Here is a 10,005-nt window from a genome sequence, read left to right on the forward strand (position 1 = left end):
TGTTGTAGAAGTAGAAGTAGTAGTAGTTTTATCAGTAGTAGTAGTAGAAGTAGTAGTAGTAGTAGTAGTAGTAGTAGTAGTAGTAGTAGTAGTAGTAGCAGTAGTGTTGTAGGCGTCGTAGTAGTAGTTAGTTGTAGAAGTAGTAGAAGTAGTAGTAGTAGTAGAAGTAATATTGATATTGGTAGTAGTAGTAGTAGTTGTAGTAGAAATAGTAGCAGTAGTAGTTGTTGTTGTTGTAGAAGTAGTAGTAGTAGTAGTTGTAGTAGTAGTTGTAGTATTAGTAGTAGTAGTGATAGTAGTATTAGAAGTAGAAGTAGTAGTAATATTGATAGTAGTAGTAGTAGTAGAAGTAGTCGTAGTAGTAGTAGTAGTAGTAGTAGTGGTAGTAGTAGTAGTAGTAGTAGTAGTAGTAGTAGTAGTAGTAGTAGTGGTGGTTGTTGTTGTTGTTGTAGAAGTAGTAGTAGTAGTAGTAGTAGTAGTAGTAGTAGTAGTAGTAGTAGTAGTAGTAGTAGAAGTAGTAGTAGTAGTAGTTGTTGTAGAAGTAGTAGAAGTAGTAGTAGTAGTAGAAGTTATATTGGTAGTAGTAGTAGTAGTTGTAGTAAAAGTAGTAGCAGTAGTAAATGTTGTTGTTGTTGTAGTAGTTGTAGTAGTAGTATTAGTAGTAGTAGTTGTAGTATTAGTAGTAGTAGTAGTAGTACATGTAGTAGTAAAATTAGTAGTAATATTGGTAGTAGTAGTAGTTGTTGTAGTATAAGTAGTAGTAGTAGTAGTAGTAGTTGTTGTTGTTGTCGTTGTAGTAGTGACATCATTGCAGAATCACTCATAGTATGTATTTTCTGTTTTAACTTGTTAATGTAGTTCTTATGGCATACATGTCGTCTGTAAGTTCGTATATGTTTTTGTGCGGAGTACATATTTTTTTGATTGTTGGAGTTTATTTAATTCACAAAAAATTACCGAGCTGTCGAGAGGAAAAGAAAAGCACAAAAACCAAAAAGCAACTAATTGGCACATTAAATATTTGTTTTTGTAAAGTAAAACCTTTTTAATGTATACCTTAGTTACAGTATTTATATTTAACGGTCACCATTTTAAATAATTTCGACTGTTACATGGTGTTCAAAGGTTAAAGTATTCTAAATATCTTATGACAGTATGTATTTCTTGCAGATACTAGTAACACATCTTCAACGTTTAAGTTGACACATCTTAGAGGGTAGAGTATAAACATTGTGTTTTCGAACTCCTGTCGAATCGCACAAAAAATAAGTATGTGTATGTCTATCTGCGTCTGTATTTCCGTCTCTCGGTGTGGCTGTCTATCTATCTGTCTGTCGGTTGGCCTTCCTGCCAGCTAGCGTGCCCGTCTGACTGACTGTCTGTCTGTATGCCCATCTGTTTGATTTTCTGTTCCTCGGAGTGTCTGTCCGTCTGTCGATCTGTCTTTTTGCCTTTCGATCTGTCAATCTCGGTCTGTCTTGTGTGTCAGTGTGTCGTTTTATCGGTATATATGTTCATCTCTCGGTTAATCTGTCTGTCTCTCGGTTTTCTGTCAATCGATTTTTTCGGTCTATCATCAATCTATATGTCTAATCTTCTCTATGTTTATATGTCCTTCTGTCTGCTTGACTTTTCTTCTCTGGGTCTGTCTGTCTGTTCATCGGTCTTTATGTCAGTAGATCGGTCTCTTTGATATTGTGCGTTTGTCTGTCCGTCTCTGCTTGTCCGTATGTCCAACTCTCGGTATATCTGGTCTGTCTCTATATCTATCATAGAAAGCTGACAGTCTCACTGTCTGTCTATATGTACGTCTCCTTGTCTGTCTCTTCGTTTATCTGGCCGTCTCTCTGTCTATATCAGTCTGTCTTTCCGTCTCTCGGTCTGGCCGTCTCTCGATTTGCCTGACTGTCCGTCTTTCGGTCTGTTACTGTAGGTTTCTCTCTTGGTCTGTCTGAGTCTTTCTGTACGTCCGTCTCTCAGTCTGTCTCTTTGTCTGCCTGTAGGGATATATCTGTTTGTCCGTTACTCAGTCTTTCTGTTTCTCCGTCTCTCGACCTGTCTGTTTGTACGTCTCTCTGTCGACCTGTCCTTCTCTCGGCATGTCTGTTTGTCCGTTCCTCTGTCAATCCGTCTCTTGCTCTGTCTTTCTATAAATTTGTCAGTCTGTCTGTCGATCTGTTTTGCGTCTCTTGGTTAACCTACAAAGCGAGTCAACGTTCAATATTATATGCGCATTTTGCACACTCCAGTATGCAAATATTTATCAACTTTATCATTCAATACATAAAAGCAGTTTTCCGCGGCCGTTTGCATTTAACCAGGGAGCCTTGTGATGATTTTATAGTGTCATTTATTTTATAGAATTTCATTCTTTGTGGTCATTTTGATGATAATTATCATAACATGTACAAATTATAACGTTTAATTGTAGATTTTTTGTTAGATTTTTGGCTAGAGTCCGTTAGATTTTGGCTAGATTCTGGAAGATTTTGGAAGATTCCGGTAGATTCCGGTATTTCCACTAACGCTTGATTGGTCATTGTCGGCTCGGGTAATTAAAAAAAATAGCCGACAGCGACAGATTTAGCCTTCAAATTCCCGGGTACGTTTTAGTATGTTTACCGTACCCGGGGAGTTGTATCCAAACCGACAATGACTAATCGAGCTCAAGGCTCAGAGTTCAAGTATAAAAGTAAAATCTTGCTTTCTTAATCAAAATCGACATTGTGTAAGCACCGCTCAAGACATCAAATTCCCATGTACCCTTTGTATATTGAAAAAAGCACCCTGGTTTAAGGAAACATTGCAGAATTAAGTAGCCAAGCCTAATCTAATCAATATTAATATTGAGCCAAACCCAGTCACATCAAACAAATCTACAAAACTGACAACACCGTCAAAGATCTCAATGTGAACGTTGAACAAAACATCGCCCATTATAGCTACAAAACATCACGTAAAGTCCAAATCTTGTGATAAGAATAAAAGTACAAATACTGAAGTAAATGAAGAACAGAATTGTGAAGGGCTTCCTCAGGACCACACATATTCCGTAATTTCAAGTTCAATATCTCAAGTGAAGAGTGAGAAAAGTGTGGTGTCATATCATAGTCAAGGAAGTCTATTGGACCCACACAATCTAGTCGTTATAGATATTATGGAAAATACAGATCATCAATCGAAATAAAGAAACAGCTCAAAGAAAAAGGCATTCAATGAATAGAATACTGTTACAGTTTGCCAAAAGGTGGAATAGTCCTACAATTTGAAAATAGCAGTTAAACACAAGTTGATCAAGAAAAGTGGCCAAATCAAGTGTTTGGAAACAGCGAAAGTATCCACCCACCAACCAACAAACAAGGAAAAGTCGGTTTCATCAGAAACATAGACCCAAGGCTCTCAGAGAGAAGTATTGCAACTTAATTGCAAGAAAAACGGTGTTATAATAAATTCGCGGGAGGAATATGCCTATAGCAAAATTAGAATTTGAGTCAAGTGAAGCATCACATAAAGCCAAAAATACAGAAATACAACTTACTTACAATAGAAAACAGCATTCATTGAAGTCAACAGACCCAAGCAAGTCATACGTTGCTTTAAGTGTATGCGACTCGGACAAATAGCGCGTAATTGCTCATTTGGAAGAAAGTATGAAAACTGTGGAGAATTGAACCATAGCCTACAAGAGTGTACAAACACTTCCAAGTGTGCCAACTGCTCAAGAAATCACTGAGCTTCATCTTCAAAGTGTAAAGTGTACCTAGACAAATTGCAACAGCTGAAAATTCAAAAGTTATTGTATGAATGAAGATTGTGTCATTAAACTGGCAAGCGTTCTCAACAGCAAAAAAAGATTTAAACATGCAAGTTGAAATTTTGAAATTGATATTTTGTGCCTCTGTTAAACATGGGAATCTCTGAATGAAAAACTCGCTTTCAAGAACTGGTCCATTCAATCTAAAGTACGAGCTGAACAACAGCATGAAGGCATTGCAATCTTAGCAAAACTGTCTGAACATTTCATCATCGAACCTAAAAAGGACTTAGAAAAAGACAATGTTGAAGCCATGTTCTCGTTGGTTCGCTGGTTAAAATGCAAAATGGAGAACAATTATTACTCGTATCATGTTACATTCCACCATCTGAAACCGAACACTTAAAACGATTTCTAGAAATGATGACACCAATCAAACATATATATAAAAATATAATCGTTACAGGAGACATGAATGCGAAAAGTAAACTTTGGGGCAACCTAGCAGAAAACACGGCAGGCGATTTATTAGAAACCTTTTTGATCAAAAGTAATTGCATTTGCTTAAACGATTCGCTTACAAGAAGAAACAGTTCTATTGCAATTGACATGACCCCAGTTACCCTTGAGCTATTTAAAAACATACCTGCTGTGAAACATAAACGCAAGAAAACGTTATATCAGATCATATTGCATTGCTTGTGGAATTGGAAGATGCGCTACAACAGAACAATTATGACACAATAGAAAAAAACTTGCTAAACAAAAAAAACTGGTCAAGATGGAATGAAATCACAGAAGAGAAGTTCGGTGCATGGTATCTACAAATACAGTCTGAAATAGATGTAGATAAAATGTACGAATCGTTTTTAACAACATTCAATGAATTCGTCCCGAAGGTAGAGAGACGCCCGAGTACAAGAATGAAACTACCACCATGGCATGAAGACGAAGTAAACGAAGCCAAAACTAAACTGAACCAAGCTAAGGAGCATTTAAAGAGGAGGAACACAGAAGACCTTTTAGAAAATTTAAGAGATAAAGAACGCCAGTATGATGATACTTGTGAATCTGCTACAACAAAATGGGTAGAAAATACTTGTGAAAAGATAAACAGGTTTAAAGACCCAAAACAGAAATAGTACGAATTCTACAAACTTACAATGTATAAAAAGGCTGAGGAAGAATTGTGCTGCCGCTGACAGACTCAAATGACAGTCCAGTGTTTGATAACCAGCTGAAGAGTGACATATTGAAAGACACATTTTTTTGGCGGCAAGCACGTTGAAAATGAAAAATTTGATGATGATTTTAAGAAACAGAGCGAAGACGAGCTACGTGTGATTTATAAGCAAAATAATGAAAAGACGGATGAGTACTTAAATTATCCAATCACTAGCGATGAAGTGAGGGCATTTTTTCAAGGACGTGAAAGTGGGAAAGCAGCCGGTCCAGATAGAGTGTTTACAGATCTCGTTAGAAACCATAACGATGAACTAGTTGATGCAATAACAAATGTGTTTCAGGTCTCTTTTTCATCTGGATCCTTACCAAAATTGTGGAAAAGAGCAAATGTGAAGTTTTTGCAAAATCCAGGTGAAGACAATTATTACAAAGCTGGCTCCTACAGGCCAAGAAGTCTGACAAGTGTCATCGGCTAGCACTTGGAAAAGATAATAAATTTCCGACTTTATTCATATGCCGATCACTTTAAACTTCTGGAAAAGGAACACGAGGGATTTCGTGAGAGAAACACACACGTGCCACACGTGCATTTTTAAGAATGGTCCAAGATTATCGGCTGGCTTGAACGACAACATGATGACAGTAGCACTTTTCATTGATATGGAAGAGGCGTTTGACACGGTGTGGAGAGAGGGGCTTCTCGTGAAACTCTTCAGAATGGGCATCAAAGGGACTATGTGGAACTGGTTAAAAGACTTCGTAACATGCAGAGAAGCAGTTTGCTGTATTGGTAAATGAAGGGGGGGGGGGGCAGTATACATACAAAGATGGGACTACCACAAGACTCCGTACTGTCTCCCCTGTTGTTTAACCTATTCCTCGCTGACCTCTTTGAAAACGTTAGTAGTCAGAAAGTAAAGTTCGCGGATGATAAAACGATATTGAAAACGACAGATAACAGCACGGCCTTACAAGAAAGTTTTCATGGCGACTTAGACTCAATAGAAGAGTGGACAAGACAGTGGCGAATAAAGATAAACGTTGATAAGACAGAATACTGTGTTTTCCGGAAAAGCATTTGGAATGATATAGACATTAAGCTGCTGATGAAAGGGAACAGATTAAAGAAAGTTAGACAGGTGAAGTTAATGGGAGTAATCCTTGATGAAAACACATAGAATATGTAGAAATGAAAGCATCCAGAGCTCTAGGACTACTGATGAAGGTGGCCAAGACTGAAAAGATATCTCCAGAGAGCATGGTAAAGCTTTACAAAAGTTTTATGGTGCCCCACCTAGAGTTTGTGGCTCCAGTGTGGCAATGCAGCTCACATGTCTATATACTGGAAAAGGTACAAAGGAAAGGATTACGTATTTGTCTAGGCGGTGTAGGTTCGGACAAGTGCATGGCGCTTGTGATACAATCTTGCATTCTACCACTGGACTTTTCTGTAGGAGATTTCTGTAAGATAGTGTTGCAAGATAATTGCTAAGGATGACACATCACTTCTGAAGCAGACCTTAAATAAACACAGCAATGATACCTTAGAAGATAAGGTAACGTCAATTACAAAAATGGTTCGACAAGTGTGCGAAATGGAGGCTTTAACAGAGGTACATACAAAGTCAATCGAGCCTGAATTTACATACATGGAATATCTTCGTCCAAGTCGCTCAAGGCCAACGTACTGGAATAACCTTGGGTCATCAAAAAGCAGATCAAAAGTGCAAGAACAACAGGCAAAACAAGTAATCGACGAGATATTACAAAATGAAGACCCTAACACTGTTATAGCATTTACTAATGGATCTTGTCGAGGGAACCCGGGACCGTGTGTTGCTGGTTCTTGGGTTTTCATGCCAACTGGTGAAAAAGTGGAACTGAAACAGCCAGTCTCCAAAATGGCATTTATCCTCGTTGGGGAACTTGTTGCAGTGAAAACAAGACTATTGCCAAGCAATATAGTCCCCTACCGGTTCCACCATTGTCAGAAATTCCACCATTGCCAGAATATTTTTTTATTTGTTTCCATAGCAACCAGAATTTTTGACGTAGGAACAACATGAAATGACGTGCATAATGTCCGTATTGCCATCTATGCATGTTTCAAGTTTCATGAAACAATATGAAGAACTTTTAAAGTTATCGCAGGATCCAGAAAAGTGTGACTGACAGACAGAGCGCAAGCCATAAGTCCCCTCCGGTGAAACGGTAGGGAACAATAACACTTCCGTTTGTTTTGGAAAAACTAAAGAGAAGGCCAATAAAAAAGATCAAGATCCTATCAGACAATCAAACAAACAAAGTTGTTCTAAAGCTAGATTGGGATTGCAAGACACATAGACAGCAAGTCCAAGAAATCGAGTTACTCAAAAGTTACTCAAAAAGATATTCAAAAAGCAAACCCAGAGTTAGATTACGACTGGACCCCAGGCCATGCCAGCATAGAGGGTAATGACATAGCGGAAAGACTGGCTAAAGAAGCAGCAGTAGAAGCCGAGGAGCTTAAAGGTGAGAGTTCAGAACCTATATCTCAGGCAGATATACACGTTGCAGCAAGAAAGTCTGTTGAGACACAATGGCCGAAACGATGGGAAACTTCTGACAAAGGACGACGACTGTTTGAGTATAAAAGGTCTTTTTTATTATAGTGTCACCCCTATTAAAAGGGCCAGCCAATTTTGTCTTATGAGACACATTTTGCGTGTATACCATGAACCTCCCAACTCCTATCACTATGCCAGGCGCCAGGCGGATAGAAGTCGGTAACCATTCATGTTTAACGCTCGCGGCTTACGAGCCGGCCATATCGGAACAAGTCCCATGACAAACATCCATCCTACGACAAACGCTCCCCATGGGGCTCGAACATTCGACCTCCAGATCCCGAGGCGGACGCCTTATCCACTAGGCCACGGCGATCGGTTAGTATAAAAGCAAGATTCAAAAAGATAAAAGCTTGGACTTCCATGAATGCGAAACACAACGCGTCCTACTCCAGCTTCAAAGCGGTCACTGCATGTCGTCTCCGCGAACGTATGCATTAGCTAGGTGCAGCAGATGACCCCTTTTGCGAATGCGGCGAGCCAGAATCAGTGGAACACTTCCTGCTCCAATGCGAAAACTACAAACGAGAAAGAGAAACATTGTTCACTTACTTATACAACAGATTAATGGCATCTTTAAATTTTAAGTTTGTAAGTATGTTTTGGCAAAGACCTATATATAAGAGTATTATAGGTCTTTGGTTTTGGGAATTCACAGATCTACATTAAATTGTTACTTAAAGAATGTAATCTTGAAACAGACGAGCTAATGAAACACACATTTTATTTTTTTCTCTTAACGAGGCGTTAAAGGTCACATAACCCCAAACCGGAACTCCTGTTTGCGGGGTTACATGCAGTCAGTTTGATACTTAGCACACATTGTTCAGTGCATGCTGCATAGGATTTGTAAAATACATTACAAATGGAATGTTTTGGAATCAATTTAAAGGTATATTTGTAAGCAATAAGAAAACAAGCCATTTTTGTGCTCTACTTTTTCTGTTGATGGTTCCCGGCTTTGAAAGTAGGTCATACTATTTGATCCCAAAATGGTCGACTGCACAGCTGTCAAAACTGGTGTGCCTATTCTAAGGTTAATATTTTGAGTTACAACGTATAGAATTTAATGACATTCATTTTTTTCAAAAGATTGTGCATTTATCTTTCCAAAGATGTATGATGATATAGTGGGTCATTGCTTGATCATGTTAAAAATTGATATCGAACTTCAACTATTTTATATGTAATATTAAAGAAATTAATTGCGCATGCGTAACCTTTGAACCGAGGGGGCCGCCATCTTGTTTTTTAAAGGTTACATTACACTCAATCATTTTGTATCCCTCCGTGGTCCGTTCGAAAGAAGTGCCTTTTTCTAAAGAGTTCCTTTTCTCGTCGGTATTAAAAGCGATTTAGCGATAGCACCCATGCTTTTTGTGATTATTTTCTGCATCCTGTGTGTGTCTGCAACATTTTGGCGCATTTCATTGGGGATTTCGTTGAAAGATGACTGTTTGGGGTGCGTTTATTGAAGTACGGGGCTTTTGTCGAAATTTCACTTTCGAAACTCTGTTTTCCGAGGGTGCTTGCCTTTGGGCGAATTTTAATTTCTTAGAAAATGCGAGACCATATATGTTTCCTGCATTTATTGAAAGAGGACAGATTTATCTTAAAAGTGATACCGGTCTTGCGAAATTTGATCTATAGGAAATACAAGAAAAATGCTTTGAAAGTTGGCAGTTTTATAATGGGACCCTATGGGAAATGGAATTAGTGTAATATAACCTAAAGTAGTTCCAAATCCAATCATTGTGTACATACCGGTCTTACTGACAATAACGTAGTGACGCCACCATCTATGTATAGAATGAAATCCAATATGGCGGCCGCCTTCGTACATCAGAGAGAAAGTGTGGTGTATCCCACTGTCCGAAGCGTTCAGATTTCTAAATCGAAAGTAGCCTCAATAAAATCATTTTTTTAGATTCTGGTACATGTACAAATTAAGAACGTGTTCAACCAGTTTAACCATTTTAGGTTACAATATACCAAAAGATTTCCTACACAAATTCAATGTAAAAGCAATAACTTCAACAAAAAATAAAGTCAAACTTTTGCGCATAGAGACCCCCATAACCATTCCTTTTCTTAAAGAGCATTCCAAGCCGCAATGATTTAGACAATAAAAAAGGGGGGTCATGCGTTTTGCAAGAAAGAACTCGATGCGAATTAGCGGTCACTGTTTTACAGCCATCAATTTACCGGGTTCGTACCAGTGGATGAGGGTTTCCCGCCATCTGTCAAAGTCTCATGTAGTCTTTAACTTCAAGCAAATGAGTGAATTTCTGTTAAACATCAATGTTTTCCCTACCACATGCACAAAGAAACATTCTTAAATAAAGTCATGGCAAGTGCCCACACAGAGAATTGTGTCTTCTTATAAATGATGTTCAGGTTTTTAAAGAGTTTAGCATTGCACTCCAAAAAGATTAAGTATATTGTAACCTTAATCTTGGG

The sequence above is a fragment of the Dreissena polymorpha genome, chromosome 4 (genome assembly GCF_020536995.1).
Source record: "Dreissena polymorpha isolate Duluth1 chromosome 4, UMN_Dpol_1.0, whole genome shotgun sequence".
Classification (NCBI taxonomy): domain Eukaryota; kingdom Metazoa; phylum Mollusca; class Bivalvia; order Myida; family Dreissenidae; genus Dreissena; species Dreissena polymorpha.